The sequence below is a fragment of the Macaca nemestrina genome, chromosome 11 (assembly GCF_043159975.1).
Source record: "Macaca nemestrina isolate mMacNem1 chromosome 11, mMacNem.hap1, whole genome shotgun sequence".
NCBI classification, from domain to species: Eukaryota; Metazoa; Chordata; class Mammalia; order Primates; family Cercopithecidae; genus Macaca; species Macaca nemestrina.
The window spans coordinates 39586845-39605684 of record NC_092135.1 but is presented as its reverse complement, the minus strand read 5'-3'; the positions used below and the strand labels follow the sequence as shown (position 1 = coordinate 39605684).

The 18840-nt window shown below is 36.2% G+C and overlaps 1 protein-coding gene and 1 long non-coding RNA gene across 5 annotated transcripts in view; both read left to right on the top strand.

Annotated features, from left to right (window-relative positions):
• The window catches only part of LOC105492606 (LDL receptor related protein 1B), a 1932714-nt gene that overhangs the window by 381782 nt on the left and 1532092 nt on the right, over positions 1-18840 (top strand). The gene's annotated exons all lie outside the window — the stretch shown is intronic.
• The window catches only part of LOC139357099 (uncharacterized), a 32572-nt gene extending 13732 nt beyond the window's left edge, over positions 1-18840 (top strand). The window contains exon 2 of the long non-coding RNA XR_011609733.1: positions 1-18840. This exon is cut by the window's left edge and continues 12342 nt beyond it. This is a non-coding gene — a long non-coding RNA (uncharacterized lncRNA).

The following is an 18840-nucleotide window of genomic DNA, read 5'->3' as shown; positions in this document are numbered from 1 at the left end:
TAAGATAATGATACACTTAAGGGGCTTAAACATGATTTGCATAAACTACAGCTGTTGAATTTGCATAATTTGTAAATGCAGCTATGCATAACCTGTTTTGTCTATTTTCTGGTTCTAGACAAGGTTAAATCCACCTCAAAATTTATCTTCTTGAATTTTTCCTATTAAGTTTTTTTGCATTCACCATTGTATTTCTGCTGTATCTTGCAAAGGCTGAAAAAATACTGAATTAAAAATTGACTAATAAGCTATGAGGCTCTGTTTAGGAAGAAAAACTGAGTTAGAATTACTTAAAGAGGCTAGGTGTAGTGGCTCACACCAGTGATCCCAGCATTTTGAGAGGCCAGTGTGGGAGGATCACTTGAGCCCAGGAGTATGAGATCAGCCTGGGCAATGTAGTGAGACACCCATCTCTATAAAAAATTTTTAAAAATTAGCTGGGCACATTGGCATGCACCTGTAGTCCCAGCTACTTGAGAGACTGAGGCAGGAGTTTGAGGTTGCAGTGAATTATGATCATACCATTGCATTCCATCCTGGGTGACAGAGTAAGATTGTCTCAAAAAAAATTAGTTATGGTTTGATTACTCCTCAATCAATAAATGCACAAAAGCTTATGTACTTAAGGATCTTAAATTGTATTTATTATCATCATTATTACTTCCTCTCATTTTGTATTACTCAAACATTAGTGTGCATGTAATTCTTCTAAGGATCTTGTAAAATGCAGATTCTGATTCAGTAGGAAAGAGATGAGGCCTGAGATTGTGCATCGCTCACACAAGCTCCCAGGATCTGGGAATGGTACTAATAGATGAACCATAATCAGGGTAGCAAGACTCTAGGTCATGTAAAACATGGCATAAAATTACCAATGATTTGTAAGTGATTTTTATTTGAAATCGATAAGAAGAGTATTCAAAAATTATTTTTTAAATTAACTTAAGTGGACTTTAAAAAAATTTCTACTGCTAATTGTTGCTGCTTTTCATCTATCATTTAATGAGTATGAAGGTTATGTGACGTAACTTACAGGTTTGTATTTATAAAATCAAGGCTAGAAAATGTACAAATATTAAACTTTTAGAAGCATTTAAAGAAAATGCTTGATTTAGTTAATTAAATTGAAACAAGCCTCAAATAATAAGTCCTGGATGAAGGTTTTTGGGAAATTGGACTTAATTCCTGTTGAATTCAACATATTTTTCAATTGTATGGTGCTGGTCAAATCATTTAATTTGAACTCATTAAAGTCAATTGAAAGAAAATGCTTCTAAAGGTAAAAATAATAGCTTTCTTATTCCATCCGCACTGAGAAATGAATACATATTTGTGTGTATTTGCATATGTGTGTGTATAGATATATATTAACATATATGTATATACAGTTATGTGTCACTCAATAACAAGAATATGTTGTGAGAAATGTGTTGATTTCATCATTGTGGGAGCATCATACATTGCACTTACACAAATATAGATGGTATAGCCCACTACACACCTAGGCTATATGGTGTAGCCTACTGCTCCTAGGCTGTAAACCTAGACAGCATATTACTGTACTGAACACTGTAGGCAGCTGTAACACAATGTAAGTATTTGTGTATGTAAATATGTCTAAATATAAAAAGACACAGTAAAAATGCAGTATTCTAATCTTATGGGACCTCCATTCTATATGTTTTCCAACAATGTTTGAAATGTTATTTGGCATAAGATATTGTGTGTGTGTGTGTGTGTATAATTTGAGAGATTTAATCATGATTTAAGAGTTAATAAAATATTTTTAAGCTTATAACCTTTCTTATTGCAACTTGATTTAGTTAAATAAATTGAAACATAAGCCTCAAATAATAAGTCCTGGATGAAGGTTTTTGGGAAATTGGACTTAATTCTTGTTGAATTCAACATATTTTTCAATTGCATGGTGCTGGTCAAATCATTTAATTTGAACTCATTAAAGTCAAGAACCCTCGTATTGGGGAAAGCTGGCTCGTTGGGTTGTTAGGAAAAGAGAACATACTTAAATAGCCACAGTTTAATATTTCAGCTAAACTTGTTTTCAAATATCAACATACTGATTAAAATACTTGACATTTGTGGAAACATTAATAATCTTGAAGTTTCTGGCAAAAGGGATGCAGAAGAAGGTAAAAGGGAGACAATAATTAATAGGGAATTTGTGAGGTGATAGGTTTTGTTGACTAACAGCTATTTGTTCCAATTATAAATAACATGGAGAGAAGTCATGAATAAAAATTTAAATGCCACACACTTCTACTTTTGTTTGTTTACTTTATCTTTTATCTGTGCAAACCTATTTGTGTGCATAACGCTATTTTATATATTTTAAAAATAATGATAGAGTATATGCTATATTTACTTTTTTTAAAGTTTAGACTTATGTGATTTCCCAAATTGCTAAATTACTAAAGCGTCAGTAAATATATAAATCTACCCTTTAGCTTGCACTCTGGATTCTACCCTATAGGTAGAGTAAGAGTTATTCAGCCAATTACTTTTGTCTGGATATCCCAATTGGTTCAAATTTTTATTGTTATGAAAGGTTCTGCAGTTAATAGTCTTGTACAACATCCTTTTGAAAATACTTCCATATTATTTTAAAATAAAATCTTTTTTTATCCATAGTTTAAATGAGTATTTTTTTTTATTATTATACTTTAAGTTCTAGGGTACATGTGCACAACGTGCAGGTTTGTTACATATGCATACATGTGCCATGTTGGTGTGCTGCACCTATTAACTTGTCATTTACATTAGGTATATCTCCTAATGCTATTCTTCCCCTCTCCCCACTCCCCACAATAGGCCCAGGTGTGTGATGTTCCCCTTCCTGTGTCCAACTGATCTCATTGTTCAATTTCCACCTGTGAATGAGAATATGAGGTGTTTGGTTTTCTGTTCTTGCAATAGTTTGTTGAGAATGATGGTTTCTAGCTGCAACCCATGTCTCTACAAAGGACACAAACGCATCCTTTTTTATGGCTGCATAGTATTCCATGGTGTATATGTGCCACATTTTCTTAATCCAGTCTGTCACTGATGGACATTTGGGTTGATTCCAAGTCTTTGCTATTGTGAATAGTGCCACAATAAACATACGTGTGCATGTGTCTTTATAGCAGCATGATTTATAATCCTTTGGGTATATACCCAGTAATGGGATGGCTGGGTCAAATGGTATTTCTAGTTCTAGATCCTTGAGGAATCACCATACTGTTTTCCACAATAGTTGAACTAGTTTACAGTCCCACCAACAGTGTAAAAGTGTTCCTATTTCTCCACATCCTCTCTAGCACCTGTTGTTTCCTTACTTTTTAATGATCGCCATTCTAACTGGTGTGAAATGGTATCTCATTGTGGTTTTGATTTGCACTTCCCTGATGGCGAGTGATGATGAGCATTTTTTCATGTGTCTGTTGGCTGCATAAATGTCTTCTTTTGAGAAGTGTCTGTTCATATCCTTTGCCCACTTTTTGATGGGGTTGTTTTTTTTTTTCTTGTAAATTTGTTTAAGTTCTTTCTAGATTCTGGATATTAGCCCTTTGTCAGATGAGTAGATTGCAAAAATTTTCTCCCATTCTGTAGGTTGCCTGTTCACTCTGATGGTAGTTTCTTTTGCTGTGCAGAAGCTCTTTAGTTTAATTAGATCCCATTTGTCAATTTTGGCTCTTGTTGCCATTGCTTTTGGTGTTTTAGACATGAAGTCCTTGCCTATGCCTATGTCCTGAATGGTATTACCTAGGTTTTCTTCTAGGGTTTTTATGGTTTTAGGTCTAACATTTAAGTCTCTAATCCATCTCAAATTAATTTTCATATAAGGAATAAAGAAAGGATCCAGTTTCAGCTTTCTACTTATGGCTAGCCAGTTTTCCCAGCACCATTTATTAAAGAGGGAATCCTTTCCCCATTTCTTGTTTTTGTCAGGTTTGTCAAAGATCAGATGGTGATAGATGTACGGTATTATTGCTGAGGTCTCTGTTCTGTTCCATTGGTCTATATCTCTGTTTTGGAACCAGTACCATGCTGTTTTGGTTACTGTAGCCTTGTAGAATAGTTTGAAGTCAGGTAGCATGATGCCTCCAGCTTTGTTCTTTTGGCTTAGGATTGTCTTGGCAATGCGGGCTCTTTTTTGGTTCCATATGAACTTTAAAGCAGTCTTTCTCCAATTCTGTGAAGAAAGTCATTGGTAGCTTAATGGGGATGGCATTGAATCTATAAATTACATTGGGCACTATGGCTGTATTCATGATGTTGATTCTTCCATCCACAAGCATGGTATGTTCTTTCATTAGTGTCCTCTTTTATTTCACTGAGCAGTGGTTTGTAGTTCTCCTTGAAGAGGTCCTTCGCATCCCTTGTAAGTTGGATTCCTAGGTATTTTATTCTCTTTGAAGCAATTGTGAATGGGAGTTCATTCATGATTTGACTCTCTGTTTGTCTGTTATTGATGTATAAGAATGCTTGTGATTTTTGCACATTAATTTTGTATCCTGAGACTTTGCTGAAGTGCTTATCAGCTTAAGGAGATTTTGGGCTGAGATGATGGGGTTTTCTAAATATACAATCATGTCATCTACAAACAGGGACAATTTGACTTCTTCTTTTCCTAACTGAATGCCCTTTATTTCCTTCTCTTGCCTGATTGCCCTAGCCAGAACTTCCAACACTATGTTGAATAGGAGTAGTGAGAGAGGGCATCCCTGTCTTGTGCCAGTTTTCAAAGGGAATTCTTCCTGTTTCTGCCCATTCAGTATGATATTGGCTGTGGGTTTGTCATAAATAGCTCTTATTATTTTGAGATACGTTCCATCAATACCGAATTTATTGAGAGTTTCTAGCATGAAATTTTGTCAAAGGCCTTTTCTGCATCTATTGAGATAATTATGTGGTTTTTGTCTTTGGTTCTGTTTATATGCTGGCTTTCATTTATTGATTTGTGTATGTTGAACCAGCCTTGCATCCCAGGGATGAAGTCCACTTAATCATGGTGGATAAGCTTTTTCATGTGCTTCTGGATTCTGTTTGCCAGTATTTTGTTGAGGATTTTTACATTGATGTTCATCAGGGATATTGGTCTAAAATTCTCTTTTTTGTTGTTGTTTCTCTGCCAGGCTTTGGAATCAGGATGATGCTGGCCTCATAAAATAAGTTAGGGAGGATTCCCTTTTTTTCTATTGATTGGAATAGTTTCAGAAGGAATGGTACCAGCTCCTCCTTGTACCTCTGGAAGAATTCAGCTGTGAATCCGTCTGGTCCTGGACTTTTTTTTGGTTGGTAGGCTATTCATTATTGCCTCAGTCTCAGAGCCTGCTATTGGATTATTCAGGGATTCAACTTCTTCCTGGTTTAGTCTTGGGAGGGTGTATGTGTCCAGGAATTTATCCATTTCTTCTAGGTTTTCTAGTTTATTTGCATAGAGGTGTTTATAGTATTCTCTGATGGTAGTTTGTATTTCTGTGGGGTTGGTGGTGATATCCCCTTTATCATTTTTTATTGCGTCTATTTGATTCTTCTCTCTTTTCTTCTTTATTAGTCTTCCTAGAGGTGTATCAATTTTGTTGATCTTTTCAAAAAAACAGCTCCTGGATTCATTGATTTTTTGGAGGGTTTTTTGTGTCTCCAACTCCTTCAGTTCTGCTCTATTCTTAGTTATTTCTTGCCGTCTGCTAGCTTTTGAATGTGTTTGCTCTTGCTTCTCTAGTTGTTTTAATTGTGATATTATGGTGTCAATTTTAGATCTTTCCAGCTTTCTCTTGTGGGCATTTAGTGCTATAAATTTCCCTCTACACACTGCTTTAAATGTTTCCCAGAGATTCTGGTATGTTGTATCTTTGTTCTCATTGGTTTCAAAGAACATCTTTATTTCTGTCTTCATTTTGTTATGTATCCAGTAGTCATTCAGGAGCAGGGTATTCAGTTTCCATGTAGTTGAGCAGTTTTGATTGAGTTTCTTAATCCTGAGTTCTAGTTTGACTGCACTGTGGTCTGCGAGACAGTTTGTTAAAATTTCTGTTCTTGTACATTTGCTGAGGAGTGCTTTACTTCCATTTATGTGGTCAATTTTGGAATAAGTGCGATGTGGTGCTGAGAAGAATGTATATTCTGTTGATTTGGGGTGGAGAGTTCTGTAGATGTCTATTAGGTCCACTTGGTGTACAGCTGAGTTCAATTGCTAGATATCCTTGTTAACTTTCTGCCTCATTGATCTCTCTAATGTTGACAGTGGGATGTTAAAGTCTCCCGTTATTATTGTATGGGAGTCTAAGTCTCTTTGTAAGTCTCTAAGGACTTGCTTTATGAATCTGGGTGCTCCTGTATTGGATGCATATATATTTAGGATAGTTAGCTCTTCTTGTTTAATTGATCCCTTTACCATTATGTAATGGCCTTCTTTGTCTCTTTTGATCTTTGATGGTTTAAAGTCTGTTTTATCTGAGACTAATATTGCAACCCCTGCTTTTTTTTGTTCTCCATTTGCTTGGTAGATCTTCCTCCATCCCTTTATTTTGAGCCTATGTGTGTCTCTGCATGTGAGATGGGTCTCCTGAATACAGCAAACTGATGGGTCTTGACTCTTTACCCAATTTGCCAGTCTGTGTCTTTTAATTGGACCATTTAGTCCATTTACATTTAAGGTTAATACTGTTATGTGTGAACTTGATCCTGTCATTATGATATTAGCTGGATATTTTGCTCATTAGTTGATGCAATTTCTTCCTAGCATTGATGGTCTTTACATTTTTGCATGCTTTTGCAATGACTGGTACCAGTTGTTCCTTTCCATGTTTAGTGCTTCCTGCAGGATCTCTTGTAGAGCAGGCCTGGTGGTGACAAAATCTCTAAGCATTTCTTGTCTGTAAAGGATTTTATTTCTCCTCCAATTGGGGTATGTAAATTGGAGTATTATGATATTGGCTTATAAAAACCTATTGAACATTAGGGATACTAACTTCCATATCTTTTAGACAGTCTCTAATAATAATTTGCCTGTTTATCATTTGCTTTTTTGAAGCAATTTATGGTGTTTAACCAGGTGTTATTTTAAAACTACATGAACTAAACTCTCTGAATCTTCTTCACTACGGTTGCTTTCCTCTAAAAGTTTCCTTTCAGAAATGAGAAGTTATAATGCCCAATATGAGGAATGATACTATTGCAACCCTTGTACTAATTTGAAATGAGGGATAGTTTATCTACCCTCTGCTGTTTTTCTTTATATATCTATATCTATATCTGTGTGTATATCTGTGTGTATATATATGTGTGTGTATATATATATTTGGATAGCAGAGTTTGGTATGGTTATCTTATATCAAAAAAATCCAAATCTTCTTTAGGAACTGTATATTTCTTCATGGAAATTAGATATTTTGGAGGAAATCCTACTAGCCTTAAAATTGGAATCAAAAATCTCCTAGAATATTTATCATATCATCTGTCAAGTTATATGGTTTCATAATTTATTTGTTTAAGTTTCATCCCTATGAAATCTGAATAGCTAGGAGGAAAAAAGGCAATTGCATGGTTGAGTTACTGACATTTTTGTTTAGTCCAGTTTGGTCACAGCTATTGGGTTAAGAGGTCATATTTAGCACCACTAAAGGGAGGGATAGTTAGTTTGGCTCCATATCTCTGGAGAAACTTTGGTAAACAATGTCAACAGGAATATTTTTGAAGGACAAGGAGGGAGTTTTATACTGAAACCAATTTGCATACACATAACTATATGTTTGTTGCCACTGAAAGGCGTTCTAAACTTATACTAAATATGATATTATTATGCGTTGGTAAGTAGGTATTTTAAGAAATACATAAATTAAATGTCTTCCACTTGTCTACATATCAGTCCATTCCCTGAAATATTAATTTCTTGAATTATACACTGCTGACTAAAATAATCCATGCATTTCCAAATATGTAACATTTTTTAAATTACTTAAAGTAAGTAACTAGCTCACCTGGAAAAATAATAGTGCCTTGTAAACTCTCAATGATCCACGCTAATGGAAACAATCTGTCTGATATTTTTTTTTTTTCACTGCCATAGAAATGTTAGAGGTCAGAAATGAGAGAACCCGAGGACAGTCTGCAAGAAATGAGATTCTCAGGAAGACTCTAGGGATATGCCTTATGAATTAAGTTTCTTATTTTGCACTCATGGATAAGAAGGAGAAGCAGAAGAATTCTGGACATATTCTCTGATGACCAACAGATAACTATGGTTTCAATAGTGCAGGACATGCTACTGCAGCTACTACTAGATAACTATGACCTGGTATGGGGAAGTCTGAAATCAGAGTGACTTCTTCCATTTGACAAATACCAGTTAAAATTTCTATTGTGTGCATGTACATTCCTGGGTATTAGGGTTACAAGATAAATGAGATGGACATGGTACCTGAAATTATATTGATGAGACTGAAAAAACCCAAGCAAAGTGAGTAAAAAATATTTATTTAGGGATACTCACTATGAAGAAAATAGGGTGATTTTACACAGTGTAATTGCACTGAGGGACAACTTTAGCCAGTAGATCAGAGAAAGTATCCTATGCAGTGCTGTTGAACTGAGATCTTAGTGGAAAGTCACTGGAGAGGTTTCAACAGGGAAGTGACTTGATGTTGTTTTCATATAAAAATGTGAATCTGGCTACTGTGTGGAAAATGGCTGGAGAGGGCAATAGTGAAAAGAGGCAAGTTACCATTCATTCAAAGAAAATAAATCTAGTGAGAAGAAAGTCAGCTGTTCTTATGGGCCTAATGAGCAACGGCCAGCCAAGTCTAATACGCATACCCTCAGGAGTGGACAGCATGAGCATTTAGGTACAAACTGGTGTGCACATGTGGCTACAGATTAGAACATGAAGCAGGTTATAGATTTGCTGGAGAATACAACTGGAACAGGAGAAATAAAAACAAAGAAAAATTAAATGTCTGGGGCTGTGATACTGAACTTTGGCTGCACGTGGGAATAATCCGGGATATATACATATATATCCATATATCCAGAGAGAGAGAGAGAGTTTGACTCTTGTTGCCCAGGCTGGAGTGCAATGATGCAATCTCGGCTCACCGCAACCTCCGCCTCCCAGGTTCAAGTGATTCTCCTGCCTCAGCCCCCCGTGTAGCTGGGATTACAGGCATGCGTCACCACGCCCGGCTAATTTTGTATTGTTAGTAGAGAAGGAGTTTCTCCATGTTGGTTAGGCTGGTCTTGAACTCCCGACCTCAAGTGATCCACCTGCCTTGGACTCCCAAAGTGCTGGGATTACAGGCATGAACCACCGCGTCCAGCATATATATATATATTTCTTTTTTTTTTTTGAGACAGGATCTCAGTCTGTCACCCAGGCTGGAGTGCAGTGACATGATCACAACTCATTTTAGGCTCAACCTCCCAGGCTCAAATGATCCTCCCATCTCGGCCTCCCAAGCAAGTAGCAGGGACCACAGGCATGCACCACCACAACCAGCTAATTTTTTTGTGTTTTTGTGGAGACAGAGTTTCTCCATGTTGCCCAGGCTGGATATTTTTTAAAATACTGATGGCTGACTCCCTTGCCTCCCCAACCTCCTTACCATCACCACAACTACACACACACACACACACACACACACACACACACACACACACACACAGTTACAGACACACACCACCCGATTTTGATTTATTTGGCTTGAAGTGTGATCCGGACAGTGAGTTCTTAAAAGCTACCCAGGTCATTCCAATCCATGGCTACCTTTGAGAACCACTGGTTTTGGCAGAGCCCTAAAGAGACCACAGGAGTTAGTGGATAGTGAGGAAGAAAGCAAGCTAAATGTGCCTCTGGGTAGTAGTCCCCAAAAGAGCATCATCGAGTACCAAAAGTCTTTCAGGACAGCCTACCTTCACATGTGTAATTCTTAGGAGGAATCCTAATTCCTCAGTATGCCAGGCCTCCAGAGTCAAGCAAATGTTTGAAATTTTTTATGAGAGATTTCTCCACTTTAGGGGCTTTTACATTTATGTAAATAACACCTTAAAATTATCTTCTGCCCTTTTAAAATTCTCTGTGTACTTAAAAATACATTTGTAACTACAGCACAAAAAATTAAACTTCCTGCATGAAGACATTCATAGATGCCATTAAATATAAAATGAGTATTGATTTGTAAATACTTAGGTCAGGACTAGTACTAATATAAAAACAAATTATATTCCTCTGTTACATATAAAATACCAGCTAAATTTCATTTGCACTGAGATTAATGTATATTGGGAAAAGTCATAATCTGTAATTTAGCTTTTTCCAAATTTATAAAGCTCATTTTAATCAGTTACAAAGATTACTGTTTATTGTGGTATTTGAAAATCTTGGAACAAAGATGACCATGTTCTAAATATAAAAGTTAATTTGAAACAATTTAAAAGCACACACAAGAAACTGCTCTTTAAATTAAAAAATCAGTAATGCAAGATGTGAAAATACAAAACTATTCTTAATTTTCGAGGCTATGAAAGTACTATGCTTAGAAGCTTGCTAGTACACATTTAAATCCTTTTTCTCTTCTTAAATTTTCTGTTTGTTTTTGAGATGAGCTTTGAATAAATCGGTTGCTGATATATTTTTCCTCTTCTAGATATTCTGTTCGGGAGTAATTGACAAGGAAAATGCTTTGGAGTGCGGTCGGGACAAAGTCAGAGAATCTTTCTTGTGGCATAGTTAGATTTAAGTTCTGCCATGACTATTTTGCTCTGCTTACTAGTTTATGAAGCAGACTTCCAATTAACACAGTTGTCACTCATAACGTCCAGGCCTTGGAGATATTCTATATGCCTTCCTGAGGTTGGTAAATTTTTTGTCACAACACATTTATTTTGGCATTCAACATATTCTGACTTCATTGATTCAAAAAGATCTTGAGATTAAAAAAAAAACTGCAGTAAAGATGAATTCATAGCATTCTTTTTAAATTTCATTTTAAATATTTTAAATATAGCTATTCAGTTGTATTTTCCAGAATTGGCTTTTTTTGTCTGAAATTTTTAAATTCTACAAATTCAAATAATAACTGTGGAATACATTCACCAATACCTCTACTGAATTAATTTCTAAAGAAAGGAACCCAAAGACAGTATATTCAGTTTATTTCCTGATGCGTTTTATTTGTTAACTTTTTCCTCCAGTATATTTTCTATTCTATTAAATAGAAACCCAAACATAAATAAAGCTTTTTCTCTCAGTAGAAAGGGAGAGTTAAAAAAATAGTGTCATTTCAATATATCTACTTAAATGTTTAAAATTTTAATAACTGGTGAATAATCTTGAGATTAATGAGCATACTAAAATGTAATAATTCCCGGAGCAAGGAGATACATACCGTAAAACTTTTATCATGAAATTCATTCAAAAATTTTGAAAGTGCTGCCTATTCTTTTTAGCTCAATAAATTCTTTTTTATTCTAATCCATGAATTCTGTCTTTCTAATGAATCTTTTTCAATGACACTGATTTTTCTTTTATATTTTCTATAAAGAATGTAGATAAAAGGAGAATCCTAAAATTCCTAACATTTTTCTCATTTTGGGTGCCATGATACAACATAATTTTAAAAGCTTCACTGTTTCAATTAAACAAACTAATATAATCATGTTTATCTGACAGACCCATTGCTTTATTCATTATAATCAAATAGAAAAAGAGGAAATTTGTGGTGTTTTGGGAATGCATGCAGGTTTTCTTTTTGTTTCTTCTTCTTTTGAAGTGTGAATACAGTAATAAAATACTAATGCTTGAAAGGCTTGAAGAAAGGACTAGTGGTGGGGTCCAAGGACAAGAAGAGATGAGAATCTTCTTTTTTCTTTTCTTTTCCTTTGGGTTTCAGAGGGAAGAAGCTATATAAATTGGACTGGGAATTAATATCCAGCTTCAGTCAGAGAATAAGAAATAGCTTGAAAGTACAGAGATTCCTGATGTCACCTGAAACTTACTTTTAATCAAAAGCATCTTTCTAGAAATAGAAGGGCAATTATCACAGGTGGATCTGGGGTATCTTTCCCTTGGCCTGAGTATGAATACTAAAGTTATAGAAAAGAAGTTCCCAATGAAGACCTCCTCAAGTTGTTATACATTTGGGGATTCTATGAAAAGAGATAGTGCTTCACTCTGGAAATTGGTAATTAACACTGCATATCTCTACTGAGAAATATACCAGACATGTATAGCTAGTATAGCTACTCCTCAGAATCAGTGAAAACCATAAAGACATTATCATCCCCTCACTGAGCACTCACTGGCTATTGATTTGCTAAACTGGTCTTTAGTTTGCCAGTGCTTATCCTCCTTCCAGTTACTAGTTCAAGATCCTGCTGTTGTACAGAAGCTCCATTTCATACCTTTACGGCAGTGAAAAGTATCACCTAACTGCTTCCCGGTTCAGACAGTGATGGGTGTTTCAAGCATCCAGGCATTATTATTATCATCACCTTCAATCCTCAGGATATTTTATAACAAGTAAAGCCATACCTCATGGGAGGTTCATAACTTAGAGCCTCAATTGGTTAACCATTTCCCTGTTACATATATATTTATATATATATATATATATATATATATATATATATATGGACCAGAGCTCTCTTCATAGACTCCATTCTTCTTTAATCTGACTCAGTTCTATTCTCCTTAGTATTGTCTTATCCCTTCTCCCCTTACCTCCTAATCTAAATAAAATTGCCCTGTGTAGACACTAATTGAGGGTATATACACATGTCTTACAAATCAAGATACTTAACTTCTTTCCAGGTCCCCATTTTTGTGGAATGGTATCATTCAAGTTTAGGTTTGATGAAAGTACTCCTATCATTAGATTCAGACATGACCTATAGTTATTTACCTACTAAATAATCACCAATAATGCCATTTCTTTCCTGGGTGAAAATAGGCCTCAGGCAAATCAGACAACACTCTTGACATGTGTTGCTTCCATCTCTAAAGTTAGGGTTAATTTTCGTTATTAAATTAATCTGATTATGTCAATAAAGAGACATACAATAAATCTAGGACAATAGGGTGCCTTTAGTAAATTATTACACACTTGTCTATTAGAAAATCTTAAATGTTTACAAGGCCTTGTTTTCCATATCAGCATGAATTGGAATCAAGATTTTAATATTCATTTTGATAATTTCCCAGCTGTATAATAAGGGAATAAAAATATAATTCTGTCTTTGGAATATTTGGGGAGTTTATTATAAAGGGCCAATTTTGTTTCATATAAAATAAAATTAGTTATTTTCTAAATTTGTTTTATAAAAATATCTCCATCCCATTCTTAGATTGATTACAGATTTAGACAAATAAAATTAAGTCTAAAGATTTTAATATAAGGGCTTGAAAATTCACGTCTGTATTGAGATTTTTCCTTCTTTCTAGAAGAACATAGCAGCCCCTTAGCAGCTATAAAAGCCACTGTTTCTAGGAGATAATGAATTATTGGATCAAGGCAGAAGTGATTTCAGCAATTTGTTCCATTCCCAGAAGTCAGGGCTTTTAAAAGCTTTGAATGTTTGCTTCTGTTTGAAGGTCTACAGCCCAGGGCCTTCTGCTTTGGAAGAGGCCAGAGTGTTTCTACCACAGAAACCCGGTATATCTTCCACATTCATGAGAAAGCAGCACATGCAAAACGAAACTCACACGAGCACGTGTGAACTTGTTCCAGGGATGCTACAGAAATCCAAATTATAAAGACTACACTATAGAATAATATCAAAAGCACAGTACCTGGGGTGAGGTCAGTAAGACCATCAGGTTTCTTCTGTCACAGACCATCTATATCTGGCTGCGTTCAGATTTAGTGCCACATGAGGACTGATAAATGAGCACTTGCCCAGAGGAAGAAACTACACTTATTATCTTCCATCCATGTCCTACAATAGAGGAACAATTAAATTAGGAAACTTGTACTAGAAAATATATTTAGAGTTAGAGATAAAGTATTTTTAGCATACAACTTAACAACAGCGATAATAATGATGAATGCTTGTAGTCATTAATCTAGGCCTTTTATGTAAATAATTCCTAATCATCACAGCAATTCTATAAAATACATGTTATTTTTACTTTTAGATGAGTAATTACTACTCATTGATGTTATATAATTTATCCAAGGTCACACTGCTAGAATTGCACCAGTACCTTGGCAATAATTTGCTAGTTATCTCAGTCTATAAAATGTAGGGCATATGGACATTAAGATTATAAATTAGCTTTGGTATAATCAAATGTTTAACATGTAAACTGCACCATGTTGTGCATTCTTTTATAGTTTAGGATGATTAAGAATTTGGACCTTGTAAGTAAACTACCACATTTTGAATCATAGACCCCAACTAGGTACTATTACTGAATTCTCAGTCATTAAGACTGCAACTCCTAGACATGTCTTAGTGCTGAGCTGGGCTTGGAGCCAGTGGATATGGGGGCACGCTACCTACTGAGACACAAACAGGAGTGGCTAAGGGAGTGCTTGTGCTACCCCTCCCCCAACCACAGGCAACACAGCTTCTGACTCGAAAAGAGACTCCTTCCTTCCTCTTGAGGAGAGGAGAGGGAAGAGTAAAGAGGACTTTGTCTTGCATTAAAGTCCTCTTTGATGAACGAGGATTCCAGGTCCTAGCTCCCAGAAACCATTTCTAGACACACCCTGGGCCAGAAAGGAACCTGCTGCCATGAAGGAAAGGACTCAGTCCTTGCAGAATACATCACCTGCTGACTAAAGAGCTCCTGGGCCTTGAATTACCAGCAGCAATATCCAAGTGGTATGCCATGGGCCTTGGGTGAGACTCTGAGACTTGCTGGCTCTAGGTGAGACCCAGCGTATTCCCAGCTGCGCTGGCTATAGTGAGAGACTTCTTCTGCTTGAGTAAAGCTGAAAGAAAAATAAAGCAATATTTTCCTTGCACCTTAGCTACTAAATTAGCTACAGTTGGGGAGAGCACCAAGCAAACTCTTGGAGTCCCCAATTCCAAGAATGGACTCTTGGATGGCATTTCTGGACTCGCTCTGGGCCAGAAGGAAGCCCACTGTTCCGAAGAGATAGTTCCAGGCCTGGTATCATTTCCCACAAACTGACTGAAGAGGCCCTGGGCGTGAAGTGAACATCAGTGGTAGCCTGGCAGTATTCCTTATGGACCTGTGGTGGTGGTGGCCATAGGGTGAGGCTCCTCTGCCTGTGGAAAGGGGAGGGAAGAGTAGGAAGGACTGCGTCTCGTAGTTTAAGTGCCAGCTCAGATGCAGTCAAATGGAGCACCCAGGTAGATTTCTAATATTTTTCACTTGAGTCCCTGGCTCCTGGAAAGACCCACTTGGGGCATGGGGGAATTCACTGCCATAAAGGAAAAGACATGAGCCTAGCTGGCTTTGCCACCTGGCGATTATAGAGTCCTGGGGCTTTGAACATAGGTGGTAGCCAGGTAGTGGTTATACTGGGCCTTGGGTGAGACCCATTGCTATGCTGGCTTCAGGTCAGACTCAGAGCAGTCCCATTAGTGGTGGTCACAGGGGTGTTTATGTCATCCCATCCCCAGCTCCAGGCAGCTTAGCACAGACAAAGAGGCTACATTTGTTTGGGAGAAAGTAAGGGAAAAGAATTAGAATTCTTGTGGATCTTTTCCAAGATCACCAAGGTGGTAGCTCTACGAGTCAACAACAACTACAGCATTACTGGACTTAAGATGTGCTTTAATGCAGATATGGTTTAGGTCACAATACCCAAGTGCTTTTGAATGCCTGGAAGGCCTTCCCAAGAAGGATGGGTACAAACAAGCCCAGACTGAGAAGTCTACAATAAATACCTAACTCTTCAATGCCCAGACTCCAATGAACATATACAAGCATCAAGACCATCCAGGGAAACATGACCTCACCAAATGAACTAAACAAGGCACTAGAATCCAATCCTGGAGAGACAGAGACATATGACCTTTTAGACAGAAAATTCAAAATAGCAAATATCATTAGAGCTAGAGAGAGAGAGAGATCTCAATACAATAATACCTGTAGACTTCAACACCCCACTTTCAGCATTGGACAGATAGATCTTCCAGAGAGAATATCAACAAAGAAACAATGGATGTAATAATCTTCACTATAGGCCAAATAGACCTAATAGATATTTACAAAGCATTTTATCCAATGACTGAAGAATACACATTCTTTACCTCAGCACATGGATCATTCTCAAGAATAGACCATAAGTTAGGCCACACAACAAGTTATAAAGCATTCCAAAAAATAATAATAATAATAGCAACCATTTTCTCTGACCACAATGGAATATAACTAGAGGAATAATAAGAGGAATTTTGGAAACTATACATATGCATGGATATTAAACAGTATGCTCATGAATGACAAGTAGGTCAATGAAAAAAGAAAAAAAAACTGACAAATTTCTTGAAACAAATGATAATGAAAACACAACATACCACAATCTATGGGCTACAGTGAAAGCAGTACTAAAAGAGAAGTTTATAGCTATGGTGTCTACATCAAGACAGAAAAAAAACTCCAAATAAACAATGATGCATCTTAAAAAACTAGAAAAGCAAGAGCAAACTAAACCAAAAATGAATAGGAGAAAAAAAATAAAGCTAAGAGGAGAAATAAATAAAATTGAAATAAAGAAAACAATACAAAGAATCAACCAAATAAAAAGTTGGTTTATTGGAAAAATAAACAAAACTGACAGTTTTAGCCAGACTAAGAAAAAAAGAGAGAAAACCTAAATAAATAAATTAAGAGATGAAAAAAGAGTCTTTACAACTGATGCCACAGAAACTAAAAGGATCCTTAGTGGACACTATGATCAACTTTATGCTGATAAATTGGAAAATCTAGAAAAAAATGTATAAATTCTAGACGCATACAACCTACCAAGAATGAACCATGAGAAACTCCAAAACCAGAGTGTTTTATTATGGCTTTAATGTTGCTTGCTGTTGAACAGACCAGTAACAAGTAATAACATGAAGCTCACAACAAAAAGTTTCCCAGCAAAGAAAAGCCTGTGGCCCAATGACATCATTGCTGAATTCTACCAAACATTTAAAGTAAAACTAATACCAATTCTACTCAAACTAATCCAAAAAAAAAAAAAAAGCAGAGGAGAGGATACTTCCAAATTCATTCTAGGAGGCTAGTGTTACCCTGATAGCAAAAGCAGACAAAGACACATTAAAGAGAAAACTACAGGCCAATATTTCTGATGAATAGTCATGCAAAAATCCTCAACAAAATACTAATTCAACAACACATTAAAAAGATAATTCATCATGACCAAGTGGGTTTATCCCAAGGATACAAGGGTGATTCAACATTTGTAAATTGATCGATGTGACAATCATGTCAACAGAATGAAGGACAAACACCATATGATTATTTCAATTAATGTTGAAACAGCATTGGATAAAATTCAACATCCCTTCATGATAACGATCCTCAAAAACCTAGCTATAATACATCATACAAGCATAAGAAATAAAGGGGCATCTGCAGTTGAAAGGAAGAAGTCAAATTATCTTTGTTTGCAGATGGTATGATCTTATATTTGGAAAAACCTAAAGACTGCCGAAAAACTATTAGAACTGTTAAATTCAATAAAGTTGCAGGATACAAAATCCACCTACAAAAATCAGTAACATTTCTATATGCCAACAATGAATAATTTGAAAAAGAAATCAAGAAAGTAATCCCATTTACAATAGCTGCAAATAAAATAAGATAACTAGAAATTAATTTAGCCAGAGAAATGAAAGCTTGTACAATGAAAACTATCAAATATCAATGCTAGAAAAAAGAGGACACCAAAAAGTGGGAAGATATTCCATGTCATGGATTTGAAGAAACAATATTGTTAAAATGTCCATACTACCCAAAGCAATCTACAGATTCAATCATTTCCCATGAAAATACCAATGACATTCTTCACTGAAATAGAAAAAACAATCCTAAAATGTATGTGGAATCACAAAAGACTCAAAATAGCTAAAGCTATACTGAGCAAATACTAAGAACAAAACAGGAGGCCAGGCATGGTGGCTTATACCTCTAATCCCAGCACTTTGGGAGGCTGAGGTAGGTGGATCACCTGAGGTCAGGAGTTTGAGACAAGCCTGGCCAAAATCATGAAACCCTGTCTCTACTAAAACGACAAAAAAAATTAGCTGGGCATGGTGGCATGTGCCTGCAATCCCAGCTACTCGGGAGGCTGAGGCAGGAGAATCGCTTTAACCTGGGAAGTGGCTGTGTCAGTGAGCCGAGATTGCACCACTGCACTCCAGCCTAGGCAGCAGAGTGAGACTCCATCTCCAAAAAAAAAAAAAAAAAGGGGGTGGGGGGGGCAAAACTGGAGGAATCACATCACCTGACTTCAAATTATACTACAGAGCTATAGTAACTACAATGGCATGGTACTGGCATAAAAACAGGCACACAGACCAGTGGAACAGAATATAGAAAACAGAAATAAATCCAGACATTTATGGTGAACTCATTTTTGTCAAAGGTGTCAAGAACATACATTGGGGAACGGACAGTCTCTTCAGTGATGCAGGGAAAACTGGATATTCATATGCAGAAGAATGAAGCTAGACTCCTATCTTTTGCCATATACAAAAATCAAATCAAAATGCATTAAAGACTTAAATCTAAGACATCAAACCATGAAACTACTGAAAGAAAACATTGGAGAAACTCCCCAGGATATTGGAGTTGTGAAAGACATCTTGAGCAATATCCCACAAGTGCAGGCAACAAAGCAAAAATGGACAAAGGAG